This window comes from Centrocercus urophasianus, unplaced genomic scaffold (assembly GCF_019232065.1).
Source record: "Centrocercus urophasianus isolate 14NV4802_14NV808 unplaced genomic scaffold, USGS_Curo_1.0 seq_10, whole genome shotgun sequence".
Taxonomy (NCBI): Eukaryota; Metazoa; Chordata; class Aves; order Galliformes; family Phasianidae; genus Centrocercus; species Centrocercus urophasianus.
In genome coordinates, this window is record NW_024884142.1 from 86,022,957 (window position 1) to 86,043,851 (window position 20,895).

The 20,895-nt window shown below is 39.3% G+C and overlaps 1 protein-coding gene across 3 annotated transcripts in view; it reads left to right on the forward strand.

Moving 5' to 3' along the window:
- The window catches only part of DISP1 (dispatched RND transporter family member 1), an 85,591-nt gene that overhangs the window by 22,735 nt on the left and 41,961 nt on the right, over window positions 1–20,895 (forward strand). For 2 of the 3 annotated variants that reach the window (XM_042823934.1, XM_042823961.1), the window contains exon 2: window positions 6,097–6,232. The gene's annotated coding sequence lies outside the window, so the exon portion shown is untranslated. Of the gene's footprint in view, window positions 1–6,096; window positions 6,233–15,296; window positions 15,331–20,895 lie in introns of those variants that run through there. The other variant, XM_042823953.1, reaches the window with a different exon arrangement.

Sequence of the window (20,895 nt, forward strand, 5' to 3'; positions counted from 1 at the left end):
ATCCTTGAGGTCCCTTCCAACCCGGGTGATTCTGTGATTCTGTGATTTTCTGAGCCGCAGAGAAGAGCAATGCTTTCTCAAATCCACAAATAAGTTTGCTTCAGCACCATTGCCAAGGGTTTCTCATAATCTAACAAACGTAGGAAACAAGTATGCGAAATGATTTATTTTTGATTTCTCTGAGTATGCATACACATAGGTTTATTTTGCATGCTTTATACATGTCATTGGAATCTTCAAGAAAAAGGAGTCCCAGATCATCTTCTGAAGCAAGAAAATTGTTAGTTTTGTTATTGAAATTTTAAGTCTGCTAGTGTCACTGTTGACATTGAATTCCAGAAACAGAACTTTAACATGATTAATCTGAGACGTTAAACAGAGATTAGGCTTAAAACTTCTTAAGCATTCTTGGTTTGTGGAAAGTAGAGCAAATCAACAGACTGTGAAATAGCAGTAGGACTGCCTCCCAGTTTTAAACTGGGAATGAGAGTGTTGGAATGCCAGATTTCTTCATATCCTCCCCGGCTCTTCTGTTACTTCTTGACACTTTGTACTGCACTTTTTCAAAGAAGAGTCACAAGTAGGAACGTAGTTCTCTGCTGTTCCTGCATGCTCAGATGAAAGCCCCTCTGCAAGGGGAGCCGGGGAGAGAGGAGTGATAAACTGCTTTCTCTGTTTCCATTACCTCATCCCTCCACCTCCTTGTTCTTTCAGTATTAGCCAGTGTTGCAGACAGGACTTTTTTCAGCCACTCTTTTAGTGATCTGACTGTCAAATTGCACTGTTCATTGGTTCTGTGCAAGAAGCCAAGTTTTTGTTAGTGCTGTGCTGCAAAACAGAGTGTATGCTTAGAATGTTGCTGCGTTGCTCAACAGTTAAGGGAGAAAATGATATTTTTGTAAGGCTAAATTTCTTAAGGCCTTATGGGTATCTTTCATAGCTCCATTAAGCTATGAAAGGTAGGGAAGAGATGAGTGGGACAATAAAACGCTGCTCTTGCATTTACTTTCTGCTCTGCCTAGCACTGCTTAAGTTGGTAAGAGAATATCCTGCCTGGGAAAGGGAAGAGTTTCTTGAGTACATTTCAGCTGTGACATTTAGTGCAGCAGCTACTTCTGTCTGTACGCACGTGCTGGGAGAGAGATGCTGTTGAGGAGGTGGCATTCTTTTTTTTTTAGTGTGGTGTGTGTATTGGTAGCATATGTTGCAAGTTTGGAAATCTGGGAGTATGGCATACTTCATCTGAAGCTCATTGAACAAAATATGACTGAAAAAGAGCATATTAAAAACAAACAAAAAGGCCAAATGAACACCACCCTGTATCTTGTTGATGTAATTTGGATACTTGACCTATTTGGTCATCCATCTGTTGCGGAAGACAGGTACATTATTTTCTCTTCTGTGTATTCCATCCTACAAATGAAATATTGCCTTGTGTCGAGATCTCTGGAGACTGAGCCAGAGCAGTTGGCTTGTACTTCCAGTTCTAATGCTGTACCCAGAATCATTTTTTTGCAACTGACTGACGTCATCTATGGCACGGGTTCAACTCACTGAGCCTCCACACCTTAATCCACAAAATATACATCAACACCCACACTTGCACGAAAATATATAGTTGCCATAAATACAGAATTGCAGATTTTTAATTTCTTTTTTAGTACTTTGAAAAATGAGATTTCTATTTTAGGATAAAGGCAAGTGGATTTCTACTTTTTCTTCTAAAAATCCAGATCCTATGTAACAGCTGGAACTTTTTGTTAGCCAAAATAATGGTCATTTGCCCCACAGCTTTAGCTTAGCTGATGCTGCAAAGTAATAACTAACTTGAAGTCTGGCAGCTGATTCTGTTCTCTGATGCTGTGGTTTAAATGTTTCCTTCAGTCATGCTTGCAGATTGAGGGCAAGCAATGGTGCAAGTCTAACTTCTGCTCCAGACAAACTGGAAGAAGTGAATCCTTTGTCAGCTTGCCTTATGAGGAGAGGAACTGCAACTTGCAGATCTATGGAGGGAGGCAGTGAGTATGAAGAAGGAATAATCAGTGTTGAGGGTAATGTGTGCGCTGCACAGAGAAGTGTTTTCCCCTTGTTGTCTGTGAAAGCTTCAATTTGAGAGTAGAAAGCTAGCATGTAGAAGAAAGAAGCCAAGAAGTTGGTGTGTGTGATATTTCAGTAAACGTAGCATGTATGACACGAGCTGGAGATGTTAGACATGTGGATTTGAATGGCATTCGTTCAGGTGTGACACCACCTGAGGTCAGCTGGAGAGAAGATGGACTGGATTTACTGTACCCTGCAGTCTGCACAGAAGGATTATGAGCCATGGCATAACTGGATGATTATAATGGATGATTAAATCCATTCTAATTACATTAAGGTATTTGGAGCTAACAGCTAAGTTCTGTTGTCTGTTAAGAAATACTAGTATATAGGCATAAATAAAGTTAACTGAAAAAATGAAAAGCAGGCCTGCTCAAATAGTCTGTCAGTGTTGTGTTTCTTATGCAGCTTTTTTTAAAAAAATCCATATTTTATTCAAATGCTGTTTGAAGTACTGGCTTTTCCCTTCTGCAGCAATGCACGTTACAGTGATCAGTGTAGACACGTCCCCCTTTGAAGTGGTCTATGCTTAATTACCTCGCTGAAATTCCAAGCAGAGTTCCACTGAGAAATTTACTTGAGATTCCTTCCTGCCCTTGTGAGCCTAATGGGTTCAACTCTGTTTATTGTCAGGCCAGGTACAACTACTGCTTTTAACTCAATTCCAAAGTTTCAAGAAAAATCGGATATTATAGAGAAAAAAAAAAGTGAAGTGGCATGAAACTCTGATACTGACGATGAGAGGCTTTGTTCTGAGCCTGTCTATCTTGTTGTCCTAAGTGTCATTAGTGGAGATGTGGTCTTGGCAAATGTTCACAAACAGCTCATACTAAGTTTTCCACCTCAAGTAAAGAACGTATAAACATGAGATCATATTCCTGACATAAATCAGTTTTAAGAGGATTAGAAATTTGCCATCAGCTCGCGGAGAAGTATTTACCTTTTGATTATTTAAGTTGTAGTTTTGATTACATTTTGGGTACAGAGTAAGTATTCATGTTGTGGGTGAGGGCGGAGTGATGCAGGTTTCTCAGGCTGTTAATTGATGTAGCACCTTCTGCACCTTGCACCAAATGCAGCTTGTGGCCTGGGCTGGAATATGCCTGGGGGTCTTCTGCTGGAGGGATTACCTTCAGGATGTGCTCAAGTAACTTCAGGCTGTCTTGAGAGCACTTCTATCCTCTTCCCTGCATCTTGAGTTTTCTCCTGAGTGCAAGTTGTCTACTGTGGAGCAGTGAGATTTCTAATAAAGAAAATCAGCTTGGCGGTAAGTACGGTAGAAGCAGCTTCCAGTGTGCCTAGTAATTCCTGGCCCTTTGAGACAGTCAGCTCTGAAATTAAGCTGCCCATTCCATTTGCATGAGCAGTGACAAAGTTGTCTGATTTTTTTTATTTTATTTTTAATGTATGCTGCCTGAAGCTGGCTATCAGCTAGTATGGTAGAGATCTTCATTTCTCTCTCCTAATCTCTATGTGGTATAGTTTTTTATTGAATCATTCAGCATCAGTGCTTGTTTTCAGGTTAGAAAGTAATTTAAAATTCTTCTAATTTCTAATAGTATTTAAATAACTGCTTGGTGGCAGTTGCTCTGTTTAGGCAGTATCGTCTGAAGTTAATACAGAGAGTAAATGCAGTCCTGTTTCATTTTAAGGATCTAAAGCTGTTGAGCTAGTAGTAGTTGAACTCCCTGGGTAACAGCAGGGTGGAGTTACTTGTAGCTCTATGGTTGGCTAAAATATACCAAAAAGAATATAGGACTTTTCTTTTGAGACTCTGTGGATGTGACTGGTTCATTGAAGTGTATGAAGAGTGGCTACAACTCCAAACTGCCTTTCACAGAGCAGCTCTGCTGGTTTTTGGGGCCCAGTGCTCTAAGAATTCAAGTGTACAAACTCTCTAAGAAAGGTAGGAGGTTTTCTCCAGAAACTACCAGCCATAAGGCTTTCAGGAAATTAAAACATCATTTCCTATCTTCTGTTTGTCCCAGCAGCTCCAGGACAGATGCCTGGTTTTCATAGTCTGAGAACTTACCTATTTGTCAGGGCTGGCAGATAAGGGAACTGTTGTGTCATGTCGAAGCAATGGAAATTATCCTTAAATCTTATTGCTTTACACAACTCTTCTCCTAGGCAAGTGAATGTCTTTCACATTCTGTGCAGTGTGTAGCCAACTACTTGTCTGCTTCATCCCTACGGGCATAGGTATGGCTACCCAATGAACATCTGTCCTATTTCTTAAAGGATCCAGCCAGTGTTTTGCTCTAAATCATAAGGCTATATCTAGATGTGAGTGTAGTGAACAAATACAAGTTGTAAAATGTACTTTGGGCCAGCTGGAGGCTAGTGATGTTCTGGAAGCAGGCAAACGTGCTGCTGGCAGCACATTAGATGGCAAGTTCATTTCATAGGAGAAGAGGGCCAAAAGCTGCTCTTCAGGGTGGGCTTGAAGACAGGAGCCTCTTCCAAGTCAGAAAGAGCTGCTCTTCCAGCCGAGTAGTTTGAAGTACAGGGAGAATAATACTCTTTGTCCTTACATTCCCAGGGGTACAGTGTGTAGGTAACCCCTGGTCTGACTTACTGAAAGTATATGCAGCCATGTTTATCTGTTGTTCTGATAATTAATTGAAAGCTTTGTTCCTCCTTCCTTATCCACCCCAAAATACAATGGATTATATATATATGTACACAAGAGGGGAAAGGGAGGGAGAATCTGCCGACAAAGGAATTCCTAAACTCCATCTTAAGCTTTTCCTGTGCAAAAAGCACAATCAGTCAAGACTGGGCAAAAGTTCATGCTAACACAAACAAGATGCTGAACTTGGATGCAGAATGTTGCATATGACAGCAGTCTTTTCAACACATGCAGGCAAACAGTGAATCAGCAGTGCCTAGATAACAAGTGACAGCAATATCTTGGGACTCTAAAACTGCATGTTGTGCAGTAAGATTTATGACTTAGGATGTCTCTGTGCTTTAAGGCTAGTTCCAGGATGCAAAAAGCAACCAACACCCTACCCAAAACCAAAATCAGAAAAGCAATTTGTCTCCTCCAGATTTGCACTGTTGTAAAGGTGAACTCTTGCCATGTAAACCCTTCTTGGAATGGCAAATTCCATGAATGGCAGCTTGAGGCAGTTGGTTTTTAAAGAGAGGTTTTTGTTTCAGATGCTAAACGTGTGTGTATTTGCCTGCATCCCTGTGCTACCTCTGTCTCTTGGTGTGCTGGCTTTGTTCTGTTTATAACTTATTTTAAGTAAAACAGCAGTAGCTGGTAGAAAAGCTTTTTTCTGCTTGCTCCATTTTCTATTGCTTGGGTTGCAAGGAAGGAAGAGAAGTTAAATATCACAAAATGTTTTTCCAGGCTGCTACAGTGAATGTCTTATCTTAATGTTCTGCAACATTTGTTGCACTGATGGAACAGAAAATCCTCCCACAGCTATGGTAAATTAGTAACAGAGAAAGGTACTTTGTTACCTGTGGCCGGCTGCTTTGAGTGTTTTCCCTACTTTCCTTTCTTCTAAAGGAGGTAAAGAGGTTCCTTGTGATTGTTCCTCCCTGGCATGTCATGGCCAGATCCTTGTATTCCAGCCTGATAATGACGTTCAGTCTCTGCTGTTCTACAACCTCACTCTGCTTCTTAAATCAGTCCAGTCTTTTAAGCCTTTTCATGCTCTTCTGGGAACCTTTTGTCTTAATATGCAACACTTTCAGCACTTCACTTCAAGAGCATGTTGAGAGTCATGGAATCATTGAAGTTGGAATAGACAGCTAGGATTGTCTAGTCCAACTGTCAGCTCATCCCCACCATGCCCACTAACCATGTCCCTCAGTGCTACATCCACACAAGTCTTAAATGCCTCCAGGGATAGTGACTCCTACCTCCCTGTGCAGCCTGTGCCCGTGCATCACCACTCTGAGAGTAATTTTTTCTTAATATCCCACCCTGTGTCCCTGTTGATGAGGCCGTGGATTTTGTTTCTTCTCTCCACCTCAAAGGCTGAACCAAGCTACCAAGAGTTCCAGTAACAGCGGTGGAGCTGACCAAGGGACATCTGCTGCTGCCAACAAGCTGGAGATCCTGGAGGAGAAAGAGATCTTCCTCTTCTGGAGGAGGAAAGTGGAACACTGCAAGGTGAGAACACCAATGGCGCTCCTATGTGGGGGTCCTGCTTTGTCATGCATGTGTTACTTATTATTTGATGTGAATCTCTCCTCAGCTCTTCTTTATTTATAAGGCTGCCTTGTGAGTGGTGATTTTTGGCATACAGGCTCTGGTTGTGAGCCCTGTTGGCCTCCCATTCCAATCTGTGTATGTCTGAGTTTCTGGCTGGCAAGTCATGTTTTGATGCTGGAAGGTGGTAGTCAATTTCCTTTCTGTTCTGTGTAAGTAGGAATGTAATGAAACTAATGGAACCAAGTGTTTGTATAGGATTGGGTACTCGGGCTCAAATGATGGCATTGGTTGGGCTGAAATCCTCTATGTGCTTATACACAGTGTAGGGAAGACATATCTGTAACAAACCCTGTGGTTCGTTCTTGATAGGAATGTTTGAATGCCACCATTTGGTTCTCTTGATCTTTAGGATTTCTCAGTCCGTGTCAAAACAGCAGTGCTCAGTTGAACTACGCACTTTTTATTTGGATTGTTTCTATCAGTCTGAGATTGCTTTTAAAAATATTTTTAGAAGTAAAACTTTCTGTGACACTCTAAAATTGAACTGTGTGCTATATCATAAATAATTGTGAACATTTGCATTTTCGTATCAATATTATTGATAATGTTTTGATGCTTCTGTGATGATTTGTTATAAAATGCTTTAGAACCATGTAGGAAGGAGTTAATAAAGGTTTGTTTGCTACTGTTTTGTTTTTTTTCTTTGTAAACTTTTCAATTGCAAATATGGAATAGGTGAATATCCAGATTGCGTTTCTGCACTGTCTAGTAGCAGGCAGGAGGATTTCCGCTTTGGTGCTGCACTTCATTAAAGAGTTGTAAACAGGAATGCTGCAAAAGTATACTGTGGGCACGTGAGGAGATTTCTAATAACCTTGAGGCTGGCTTTCAATTCTGTGAGTAATCCGGGGAAAATCAGTAGGGTTTCTCTGACTTTTGCCCTCCAAGGCTGCAGTTTTTACAGCTTGGAGCAACTATTACTAACAATAGCTCTTGAAGTGTAATTTTAAAAACCCCAGGAAATGTGTTCTTGTTTTTCTTTCTGATGCAGTTACAACTGACAACTCCACTTCTTTAGCCCCTAACTCAGTGTGCCCCTGTTCCTGAAAACATATTTGGAATGCTGTAATGAAGTTTTTCACTTACCTGAAGTACATCAGATGTTGCACGTGAGCATGATTTCCAGTGGAGACTTCAGTGTGCAGGCAGCTGCTGCCTGAGAGTCACACTCTTCCCTGGGCAAGAAGGGAAGGACCTTGCTCAGCCCTGGGAGCTTGGCGATTCCAGTTCTTGAGTGTTGGGAAGGTTTCTGTTCTGTTCGCTGACTGCTCTGAAAGACTTGTCTTGGTCTGGTTTCTGGATGTTGCTTCTTACAACATATACAGAACTGTTAACTATATCTAAACACGTCTCACTTTAAGACTGATCATTACTATGCAAATTAACCTTGGCTGCTCTGAGAACTGTTATTCAGTCAAGGCAAGGAATACTTTTGTGCCTTACTATGCAGTACTGCAAGCGTATTTCTTTGTTGTGTATCCACATAACTGATGCCATTACAGTTTTCTGGTGTTGCTATCTGCCTTATCTGTCTGCTTTGAAGTCAGATTTTGCTGAAATATGCCCTTTCATTCTAGTTAAATGGAGAAGCACATAATGTGGTTCAGCAAAGTTTTTAAAAAAATTATCTGGTTCTATTTAATCTGTGGTAACTATTTCATTTCTACCTTAGTGTTACTACTTTTATGATATTCTATTCAGAAGCAGATTTTTTAAAATTCAGATAGTTGCAATAAGAAAACCTGCTTTCTTTAGCTACTTCATGAACAAAATAAATTGAGAGCTCATATTTGATTTTTCTGCTAATTTCTGTCCATCTGTCATTGTCCTCAGAGACTGCAAGACAGGTAATGTCTATTTCTGATTTCAAGTGAAGGCAAAGTCAACCGGTGCATTTCATGCTTATAGCCCAGCCCTGGGATGTAGGAAACATCACTTTTGTACTTAAAGCATGGATGTCACTGACATTTTGCCTAGTTCTTCTTTCTGCTTCTCATCTCTTCCAATTAAAAGAATATGAAGTCAACCTGGTTTAAAAAAAAAAAAAAAAAAAAAAAAAAAGTTTCTTAGATACTGCTAGCAAACATGTTAATGTATGTGAGAAGCATTCCCAAGTGTACAGTTATTGATGTACAGAGCTGGTAAGCCAAGGTGTGCTGTGATCTGGGTTTCTGAGAGCTGCAGGGTTGAGATAATTCACAGAGATGTGGAATCTGGAGTGTGTCATGATAATCAATGTGAATTCTGGTACTCTGGCTATCAGAGGTGAGTTGGGAAATTGGGAACTGTTCACCCATGTGCTTTAAGTAATAGATACATGTAATCATTCTTTTGTTTATTCTCTTTTAAAGCAACTTTTAAAATGTGAACTAAGAAAAGTCTACATATAGTTTGATGGCATCTATTGCTATTTTTAAAGTTCTGCATTTTCAAGGCTTACTGGTTTTCAGTGTTTTCTTTCAAAGCGAGAGGAGTTTCGGTGATGAATGGCTAGAGTTTTTTTCAGTGATCTTCTGACAGTAGGAAGTTGCTGCCTAGTTTGATTTGAAATTGGTCAAGTGTAGTTGTAATCTAACTTGTTGAATATAGTAACCAATTGAGAAAGAATCATTTCAGAATGATTTTGAAGTCGATTTGGGAGGAAAAGTATAATCTCTACACTGACTTCTTTGAAGATTATTTTCTCTCCAATCTCTAACAAAATTTTATTTCATCATCTGATTATTTCCTTGTAGGAGGATAGATTGCTTTCAAATAATTTTAATCTGAATTGGAAAAGCAAAAACATGCCTCATAAGTAAGCTTTATGATGCCTGACATTTCAGTGCTGTGGAAGATGCAATTGCAATGCAGTATGCTGCAGTGATGAAAAGGCAAAACTGGTTAATGGAATCCACAGAACCCACAGAAGCTTCTTAGTTGCAGGTTAAAGCTATCCTGCACATCTAAACTTCTTGCAGTGACAAATAGTGTTTATGCAGAGAGGTATTTTAAGACTGCCTACAGGACAGATCCAGAGAGCTCTCCTTCCTTATCTAGAGACTGCTTGCCTCTTTTAGAAATCTTCAGAGTTTCTACTTAGAAGATTTTGTAATTAGGAAAAGCCAGGAATGAAGGACATAAACACAGAAATAGAAAATGAGAAAGAAGAAACAAAGGGAAGTATAAATAAAGGAGATGCTGCTGGAGCGTAAGAAGAGACGGTTCCTGTTAGAGCGGTAGAGCTGGGTGAGATGGATTTGGTAGTAACAACTCTATCTTTTAAGTATTTTTTCACATTTTACAGAAATCAATCTTTTTTTCAGAGTTAATGTGCTCCATTAAGGTGAAAGGCGGGTTTTGGCACTCTGCTTGCTTCCCTCTGTTCTGCTTTGGCCTGCATGCTTCTCCCAGTGCATAGCATGCAGCCAGCAGCAGTGCTTGGAGCTGGATGGTGAGGAATTGCACCTCCCTGTTCTGCAGAAGACTTCTGCTCATTCTCAGTTTTATTATATTCCTCTGTCAATTATTGCATATGGATTCTTAGGGAACTCTTGGGTCTATGGCGATCTCATTTATTTTCTTATCCCGAAGCTTTCAGTATCTGTAAGGGCGGGTGGAATCTGATTTTGTCCACGGAATGAACACACAAAGAAATGTTCACTATAGTAAGGAAGAGGCTTGGAGCACCAAGGTTTTCTTTCTAGTTAAAATGCAACTTGACCTTTTTCAAATAAAGGATACCGTAATATACTGATACTTCACAGCTTCAGTTAAGACCCCTGCAACGCCTGTAGTGAGTTTTCATTAGTCTCCTGTACTGTTACATTGCAACAGGAGGAATAAATGCCTTAGCAACAGACTGCTGTGAAGTTAGGAGACTGTCATTCAGTGCTTACAAAAGAAAAAAGGAAGAACTGATTTTTGCCTCCAATTACTCTACAGCACTCTTTGTTTACATCTTGTTTAGATTTTACTGTAGCTTGTCAAATCTAGCACTGAACAGAAGCTTAGGTTGAGAAATGGGATGTGGATCATGCATCTTGGTGGCTGCGCTGAATGTTTGGGGCGTTGCACAGGCAGCTGCCTGCCCACACTGGTGGCAGTGGCAAAGCTGCCAATGCAGAGCCCAGAGCACTCCTTAGCCAGGAAACTGCAGCTTTGTTTTCCATGTGGTTCAATCCTCGTGTTTTGTTTCTAACCTTGTTGGGTTTTTTGTTTATTTTGGTGTGTGTGTGTGTGTGTGTGTGTGTGTGTGTGTGTGTGTGTGTGAAGCTTTTACTTCTGCTGAATGTTTAACGCTTTTGGAGATAAATTGAAATGGCACGTACAGTGAAACAGCTTTTCAACAACTTAGTGCTAAGCGCTTCCAGGTATAGATGCAATTGACTCACATCTACTCTTTATGAAAAAATGTAAGTCTTCATTTCTTTAAGGAATGATAATCAATGCCTTCAGTGTTTATTGTTGAATATGAGGAAGGTGTACGTAATCCTTCTCTGTTAGAAAGAGCCTTCAATTGAAATTTATTAAAGAGTAATTTACCCTGTCATGAACAAAGTGTCCTCTAAATCCAATTCCCTCTCATGAAAGCGTGAGAATTTCTCCGCTACTTGTGGTCTGTGCAAATCATCTGCACTACAAAAGGGCCACGTCTCCTTCCATTTTAGGAATCTGGGAAGGGTAAATATTTAAAGTGCTGGCGTAACAATAGCAGAAGTAGAAGGAAATTAAAGCTTGGGATCCAGTGCTGAGATGCATTTGGCCTAAATTGTGGGTGGAACAAAGAAAAGCTTTTCAGTAAATTGGTTAAAGGTTATGATTTTCATTTTTGGATTAAGGAATAAGCAGAACTGTTCTATGTCGAATAGACCACACAATTTCCCAGGCAAGAAATCTATTTTGAAAGGGCGGCCTTTTTACTTCTTAGTCAGATTGTTTTTTTGCTTTTCCTCTCAGTGGAGCATGTTTTTGATCAGTTACTCTATGATGGTCGCGGGAACTAATATTTCACTGAGTTAAGGCCAGTATGGGAAATGAATAAGCCATTTTATGGACAACAACTACGGGTATGAGAGCTTTGTGAATGGCAAGCTTAGATGATGTTGGGTGAAGTAAATGAAGCAGAGTGAAATCAAGAGGATGGTGTAGAAGTTCTAAGAGTTTGTTGTATAAACTTGTTTTTTAAGTTACAAAGCCCTCTGCACCTTAACAGATTGTTGTTGAATTCTAGGGAATTTCTAGCATTTATTGTTTGCAGCAGCTGTTAGATATTGAGAAAGAAGATTCATCTGTCCTCAGAGTAGAAAGAAAAATGTATTCTTTATCTTGATAAATTCAGTTCAGGTTGAGTAACTCCGCAGATATTAAAAACAATTTTCCTAATATATTTCACTTATCTTTGCAAGAGTTTTGGCACTGTGTTCGAGAAACTGAATGTGCATGTTGTAAGGGCTGAAGTCTGTTTCTGCCAAAATTTGCCATGTGACTTACGAGCCTGTATAAAAGCCTTTGCAGTATCTTCAGCTGATATTTGGCTCGTGATTTTTGAGACAACTCCAAATAATCCTTTGACTTAATTTTGAACTATGTTATATTTTTCAGGAAGAGACTGTGCAGAGCTGGCTGGAGAGAGGGAGCTGTACTTTTGCAAAGATTTTTAATGTCCTGAAACTTGTTTTTTTTAGTCTCTTTGTTTTTGTTAGGGAATCCGATGTCAAAGCTAAAATGAAAGAATGCTAGATACCTGTATAGAAAGGAAAAGGGCTTGTCTCCAAGGGTTTGGCTGACAGCTGTCCACAGGTGAGGCAGCCTACAGTAGCGTTCTCTGGTGCTTCCTGCCTCTCAGCTCTTGCTCAGAGTGCTCTGGTGGAATGGCGCATCAGAAAAGGCAGCCTTCCAGTTAATTCTCCTGGAAGGCTGTCAGACTTTACCATCGTGCTTCAATATTTTTTTTGTTACTCTTAATATAATTTTGATTTTTACAGTTTCCAGATGGTAGGTAATTCATTGCAGCCCCTGATGGAGTTTGTTGAGTTTCAGATCACCTAATGACTTGAAGACTAGCAGAAGTTTCTCTTCAGATTCAGGTGACTTTTGTTGCAAAGGGAGCTAGATCCACACAATGCAAACTACTGTGAAATATTTTTTGTAGAGTAATTTAAACTACTTTTAAGACTTCAGTGCTTAAGTTTTCTTACGAGTTTCTCAGCATCTTAGATACCTACTTACGATTTTTATTGTAGTTTCATTCGTGGGAGTGATACACTTTACTATTTAAGTACTTGCCTGAATCTTACTGAATTTAGAGTAAATTCCATAAAATGGAACAACTCAGAGAAATTCTTATTTCAGTAAGACCATTTACTCAACTTGGAGAGCAAAACCTGATGCCAGAAGGTAGATGAACAATATGATTTTCTTTGCCACTATGATATGGAATCTGGCTCAGCAAAGGAGGCTGTTTGCCCACTCTGTTCAGAAGACGAGCACAAAAGGCAATACTGAATCTCAGAGTTGATTATTAAAGTAATTTTTCAGCCTTTTGCATCGCTGTCTCTTACTGGCTATTTTTTGTAATTGCACGAGATGTGTTAGTTGTTGAAACAAAAACCCTGAAAATACTGAGGAAAAAAAAGAATAAATTAGAAAAGCAACTGTAAACTAATTGAAGCTAGGCCATGAAATCTGCACTCTGTGGTTGTTTGGTTTTATAATTACAAATTGGTACCTGTTTATTTCATGGACAGGGTCTATATGACACCAGTTGGATTTTGGTGATCTCTCCAGGGATCTTGTCATGGTCAGTGGGATTCAGATACCTTTGTACAATAGCTTTTTAGAGGCAAATAAAAACATTTATAGCAGCACACTTCAGATCTATGTAAGGCATGTGGAACTGTAGAACTTCTGTAGGTTCAGTACTAACAAGGATGGCACAGTTGCAGTAGCAAAATGGCATGCATTTTGAGGTGAGGTTTAATTAAAAATGGGGACTTCAAAATGCTTTTAGCTACTGTCATTGCTTCTAAGGCTCTTGGTCAAGTCTGACAACATCCACTAAAACCTGGGGGGAAACAGGGAAAAAGGTGCTCCTTGCATGGGGGTTAAGGAAGACTGGGGAGTTTCCTTCAGAAGGATTTCAGACTTGGATTTCTGACCAAGTAGTAGAGACTTTGCTACTCAGCTTTGCCTGAGAACATTCTCGGGAGCAGGAACATTCTTTGTGCAATTAGGAGTGCAAAATTTACAGGTCTGTGGCAAGGAAGAGTGCAAGCAAGGGAAACAGGGCTTTGTAATCCAACCTTGAGGTCACTTACCTGGGAAGGAGGAAACACAGGCTGTACTTTGAGGATTGTGTGTGTTTTACATGAAACGCATGGAGTTTATTATTAGTCTTGGAAGCATAAGCAGAGCTAAGCAGGGCCTGTAAAGTGGTGGACTGAACAATTTCTGCCCAAGCTGTTTTGTAGATAATTGTGTGAAGCTTTAAAATGACACTGATAAACAGAGTGAAGGTAAGATTTTGTATGTGCAGTTTCTTGTTTTTTTTTTCCCCCCTCCGGATTCTTGATATGTATACAGTTTTTTCATTCCATAGTGAAGAACTTCATGTAGCAGAAGTCACTTCTGTTTTAAGTGCATGATCAAGTACAGTTTGTGTACTTGTCAGAAAGTATTCTTGATCTGCTCTGCAGTTTTAAGAGAGGAATGAGCATACTGAAAATCAACAGCAGTTCTGTATCCACAGATGTGGACGTAAAATGTTGAGGTAATAGTGGTGCATGCCAGCACTCGTGTATTTCTGAGTTTATAACTTTGAAGTGAAGAAAATGAAAAAGTATTGTACCGTAATTAGAGTGTTAAAACAGGTTCTTGTATTTACCTCTAATTTTGATAGTTTAAAAAACGTATTTGTTATTAGCTAAATTTACAATGGCAGTTTTAGGTTTCTAGGAAGCTCTAGTGACCTCTGTAAAGAGGTAATTCAGTGAACCTGTCACTAATAATTTCACTCTGCAGCTAATAGTAATGGGTTTAATCCAGAAATTATGAGCTGGGCCCCTTTCCCTGAGGGAAGTATTTCTTTCCATCTTAAATATAAGGTGGGGGGAGCATAGTAACTTTAACAGGACCTAGCTTTTCTTTTATTTTTGAAGTGTAGGGGGTTTTTTAAATACTGTATGGCACAGAATTTTTCTTCAATTACCTCCATCTGAAGTCACACTAATGCCAAATTTTTTTACCCCTGCCATTTTAATGGAACACAGCTTTGCTTGCTGTTTTCTCATGTTTGCCCGCTCTTGCAAACGAGCTCATGATGGCTGCAGTCTTTTAGAACCCTGTGAACAAGAGCCCTGACCATGTTAATCGTGCTCTGACTGATATTCTGAAGGGCACTGAAGCTTCTGACTGGTGTTATGGTGGCCATGCTACTAGATAGCAATGCAGCAATTGTGATGAAAATTTACATAAAGTTATTATGTTCGAGTATTGCAAACCAAGAAACCCAAGAATAACTCCTTCAGTGGCTTACAGACTGTAACTATTTTTAATATTGGCTTTGAATGTCAATAATGTAGTTTACCTCTGTCTTGTCCTAATGAAAGAAATCTCTGCATACAGGGGCTGGAATTTTGTAAGCATTTGAAACACAGACCTTTGGCTTGTTGTTTTGTGAGAGTTCTGAACTAATTCAGCAGTGGCTTGTTTTGTAGAATTGTTTCAACCAGTTGTTGTGCCTCTTGCTTACACCTAGTCTTTCTATTTGCAGTTCTATTTTTTTTGTTTATTACGTTTTTTTCTTGAGCAAAATTTTTAAGTTTTAGCGAAATCTATCAACTCAAATGCTTACTTTTACTGAATATGTTATAATATACAATCTACATACGTTTATACTTCAGAATGGGCCTCGATCATCAAAGCCGTTGAGGGAAGTGGGCAGTTGAAAGAATAACCGCGGTTTCTTCTTGTCTGAGATGGTCACCATCCTTACGCCAGGAAATGTGCTTGTGCAGGTATACAGAGAGTTGTATTTGGGGAATTTGCTATGATTAAGACGAATCTGTAAGTAGGAAGGGTGGGAGGGTGATGTAGCATGTTCACATGATAGGCACTTGCCTTATAAAATTGTTGCCTAGCACGCAAACCTCTTGTCCTCTAACCTGGCACAAGCGTTCCGGGCTCCTTTCTTTTCTTCTTTCCCTGTCAGTGGAAATGCATGGTTTGCTCTCACTTCTAACTTAGTAGCTGAGGAACTTGAGGTCACCTGTTTGCATTCTCTATACACAAATACTGCTGGTCCTGCCCTACGTCTCATGCTTGGCCATACCACAAAGCCAGGAAGAACACAGGTGGGTGTTTTCTAACACCTAGGAGTGACTTCATATGTGTCAGAGTGCTATGAGCAGATCCACATGATGCCTTGAGAGAAAGTGTAGTGGATGTGGCATACAGGTATGAAGAACAAGTCCTCTGAAATTAATTGGGATGCTTTTCTTGATTTTATTTACTTTTTTTTTCCCACTGTTTGAGTAGGAATTTACATTTAGTGCACTCAGATGAAGTAAAAAAAAGAAAAACTTGGTTCACTTTCCTCAGTTTGTCAAGCTCCCTGATAGATTTATACAGAAGTTGTTTTGGAAAAGGCATATAGTGTGCAAGGATGAATATCTTCCAACAAATGGATTGACCTTCTTGTTGCTGCTCATTAGCTCTCAGTGGCTGACTGGGCCCTGAGGCCTTGGTGGGAACATCAGTACCTGACATGTGCGTTGCTCATGTTAAATTAGTATCTGGCTGGTGACTGTTAAATGCTCTAGACTAAACAAGACTGTTCTGTTAAATAAGATTTAAAATTGTAAAAAAAAAAAAAAATATTGAGATTTTACTACTTCAAGACTGGCTATAAAGATTCAATGGCGAGTAATAAGCAGATCTGTTACCTTTATTAAAATTAGCAATGGCCATGCCCTGAAACAGGTACATGCTCCAATTAAGAGAACTGGAAGGGAGAGAGCTGCAAAGGGACCAAGGTGCTCATAGCCATGAAACTGCTTTGCAGCTGCTGCCATGCAGCTGCCAGAAGTCTTCAGTAGCTTCTGTCTGTCTGGTATGGAGGTGGGTTGGGGGGGGGCGCTTTGTACAACTGTACTACTGCTGGCATATACCCAGTCTCTTTGGCCAAGATATATAAAAAGCTCTCCACAGTTTTACTCTGTAATGACCAAAAATAATTGGTCTTCTCTTAATTCCCATACCCTCATTTCTTGTGCCCCAAACCAGGCTCACTCTTGCTGCTTCAGAGTCCTGCAGTATTTCATGATCCTCAGACCACAGCGAAGAAACTGTACTTGTAAATACCTTTCAGCAGCTAATCCTCTCAGATTCCTTAATTGTTATGTGAAGAGAGTTAATCTGATATGACAGTTCATTTAAGGAGTAGATCCAAGTCTTGTTCACTCGAACCTCCTAGAAACAGAGCATATTTAATGCATATAAAATGGGTAGCATGTTTTAATTAGAAAAAGCAATATATTCTAGCTGAAAATTAGTGACATACCTCATAGACACTGTAGTAGAAGTAATCAAAGTCTGATCTTGAGTTTGATCTTTAAATAGCTATCCAACAGTGCTTACTTGAATGTAAATCTCAGGAGCTATCACTGGATTTGAAAAGCCTGCAAGTACGTCATCTTAGACAGCTGTTCCACACTGGATGTCTTCAGTGTATAAATTGTTAAATGGGCCTCGTGTCCTTCATGATCTAGTATTTCTTGATCTATTTCTTACTAATACAATCAAAATGCAGTTGTTATACACCCTGTGCTTTTCCAAAGTATTTTTAGATTCAGAACTGATTGTGGTTTTCTGCTGATGAGAATACAGCTCAGAACTGTGACTCCAGAGAATCAACTTTTTAAGATAAATCTCTATATCCTTAGGCATAATATAAAAGGAATCGATAGCTTTAGGAGAAAAAAAGAGAAATGTTAAATGGATGTTTAATAGTTTAGACTTGTCTCAAGTTTTCCAGCTTAGAAGAGCAGATCAGACAGACAGACATGTCTCAAACTTACTTCAGAGAGCAGCTTTGGAATTGATGTGACTCGTGTATGGTAGACAGTCACTGGAGTTTAGCCTAAACAGTGTGAAATCAGAGAGTCCCAGAGAAATCTGACATCTCCTTCTAAAGGTATGAAGGCCGATGCTGCGAACAATCTGGTTCCTCATGTATCTGAAAGTAGGAGAAGTTCCCAGGCTCACATCTGTTTGCCAAGAGACAGTGAGAAAAGATTGACTTCACATTGCCTGAGTTGTGTAAGGGTAACCCTCTGAAAGGCAAGTGGTCTAGTGAGCAAACATTGAGTTTGTGCTCAAATAACATTTTCTCTTGCCTTGTCTGTCAGGCCTTCATTAGTGTGTCAGTAAAGCTCACATCAAATAAAACCTTCTCTATGGGCTCTAGCAATGTTTACTCAAAACACTCAGATCTTTTTTTTTTTTTTTTCCTGAAGGAAAAAAAGTCAGTGCTTATTTCACTTTCCTAATGAGGAGTGGCAAAGGTGTGATGGAGGTTGTGCACAGAAGGAGAGCAGGAGCTTTTTCATGCATTGTTTGAAGGCTTAGGCCATTACTTTTTGAAACTCCTTCAAAAAACAATTGATAATTAAGAAGGGATGGATGTTTTTTCTCGGTGTTTCTATGAAGCCGAGGAACTGCATATGGGTTGAAAGCTGAAATTTCAATAGGTGGAAGTATTTCAGAATAACCAAAATTTGCACTTAAATGAATAAATACCTTTCTATTTTCTTTAGCTGAGATGAAATAACAAAATGAATAATTTTAATCTGAGTGTTTGAGATAGCAGTACTTTTGCAGTTGAAATAAGTATTAATGTTAGATTTTTTATTTCCTGAAATTTAAGCACAAAACAATTGTCCCCAAGTTAAAAGCGAGAGAGTCACTTTTTCCCTTTTTTTCCAGTTAAAAATAGTAGTTATATTTTATGGACTACTGCTGTATGGATTTTTCCAATGATGGGAAAAACATAGAGTTTTGTTATTTCTTTGATTATAGGCAAGTTAGTCGTAACACAGTAATTACTGTAACAGAGTTGGTAAAGTGTATTTCTCCCCTTACTTAGGAAAACATGCTTCAGTAGGAATTTTCACCATGCATCAGGATGGTGCTTGTAATACTGGTGCTGCCCAAGTAGTGGAATTATTGCTGCTTTTTATGTTTATTTCTGTTCAGGTAAAGCATTCTGTTATTTTTCCCTCTGTGTTCGTTCTGGACTGTTTTACAAGTGGCATTCTGCATGCATGTGCTCATATAAGGTACAAATGAAGTGTACTTTGTTCATAGTGGAAAAGGTACACCTGTGAGAAAGGAATGTGAATGAGAAAGTGTAACTGTGTAAACACGTTTATGCAGCTGCATTTTAATGTAGCTTATTATTGGAGCTCTCTTTGCCAGATGAAACTGTTACAACTGAAGATAAGCGATTAAAAATTTCTCCAAAACGTTACGAGCCAAAGATGAATCAAAAATTATACTTTTCTGCTCAATTCTGCTTCCAGTTTTGCTTGTACTTTTAAATGAGGTGTCTTCATGTCAGTGTCTGAAAACTTTCAGATGTTGGTAACACTCGTGAACTTTCCATACTAAAGCAGTTTTGCAGGTTATTAAATGCTAGGTTTTTTTTAAGACTTACCTCTATTAGATCTTCACAGAAAAAAATCATTCAGCTCATGTTAATGTTTCTGTTCTGTAAGTAGGTTGAACAAGATAGTCTTATATTTCATAAAACTCAACCTTAACGTGCAGTGATTTGTGATAAAACCCAGAATCTCAACGAAAAACAGTTAAAGAAATACTTCAGCGAGTCATTTTTCAGTTGGAAAAAGAGGACTGCAAAATGTCACTATCATACTTTGAGAACATTTAAAGAAAATCAATCAAAATAGTTTAGAATCCTGCTTTATTTGTTTGCAGTATCATGGGCCTGACTTTTTAATTACACAAGGGAGAAGATATTTTCTAGGCACTATGTGGACAGCGAAAGTCATTCTTTGCCCACAGAAATGTATTTCTGTGCTTTGCCTTTGTGAGTTCATATCATCTGAAGTAACACAGGTCCAGCTTGCAGAATATTAAAAGAAAGTTGAACTGTTGCATAAAATGTAGTGTGCAAATTTCCCAATTATGAACCAGGAATTCTTTGTTTATTTGGTAGAAGGGAGGAATCCCCCAAAACGTCACTAAAAGAAACCCCAAACCCAAATCCACCAACAAATAGACTAACGCTTCTGTCTAACGCTTCTGCATTCTAGTGCTGGAGAAGACTGCTTTGCAGAGTTAAAGATTTTTCAGTCTCTTCTTTTGCTTTACCCACGACTTTTTTTAGGGACATAAATTATGAAAGACCTTGTGATGAAGTCTGGATGAGTGGACAAGGACAGCCAATTTACTTCATTCACGTCATCCATTGATCAGGCAATATTTCATTTCCATGGGACTAGCAGTCAGGTAGGAGTCTCAGTACTTAAGGCTTCAGCGAGGGACATGATGGTACTTAATCCATTTTGCTTATATTGCAACCTATATTTATGTCCAGGTTTGTCTCCTTTACCCCCTGGGGGTAGGAAAAAAGTACAGAACAATGCCAGTGTAAGAGGATCTGAGTTCTTACATTTAGTACTTTGTTTCATCCACTTGTCTTCTTCATCCTACATCTCAGAGTGAGAAACCCACACATTTAAGTACATTTTTCACTCTAGGGGCCTTTCTTATTCTTTTAAATTATTTTCTTCTGTCTGTGTCTGTGTAACCTAGGTTGTGAATTAGCTCCTCTGGCTGTTCAGAGGCTCCAGAGTGCCAGTTTTGAGTTTCCATCACAGGAATGATGCTTGATACATGCAGCTTCAGTTTAGGTCTAAAGCCGTTGAATCACATCTGTATAGCTGCGGCCTCAGATGAATCAATCTGACTTTACAATCTGACTTTATATTTCTAGATCCAGGGCCACTTGGGAGTACTGTGTAGACACTAAGTTCTCTCTGCAGAATTGTATGGTGTGACAGCACTAGAGCTGAATTAGATCTGGTAACCTGGCGGATCAAGTTGATTCAGTCTGATTAACTTCTCAGTGGTGTACTTGCTGGCATCTCCCTGTCTACTGTTGTAATCTGGAAAATGCCAGTGTGGGCTTCTGAATAATTCAAGTAGCTGCTTCTAGCTCAGAATTTCCTCAGGTATTGTACAAAAATATATTTTAGCATGAACAGTAATAAATGATTGGTTCCCTGATGCATTTCTGTAACTGCAATGATGGATTTAAGCGGCCCGCTGCCAGTACTAGGCTGTAGCATCTGAGTTGCAATAACCAATATCATGTCCAAGAGAGGAAGCTTTGTAGATGGATAGGAATCGTAATAGAAATTCAATGTAAGTGTAATAAAATACTCGCAGAGCATGTGTGCCACATGCAGTCCTTGTGCTGTCTTTTTAGCCTCTCAGTAGCTCTTTGTTTCTATTCCATAGTCCCTTATTCTCTCCAATTTATTAGCAATTCAGCAGAA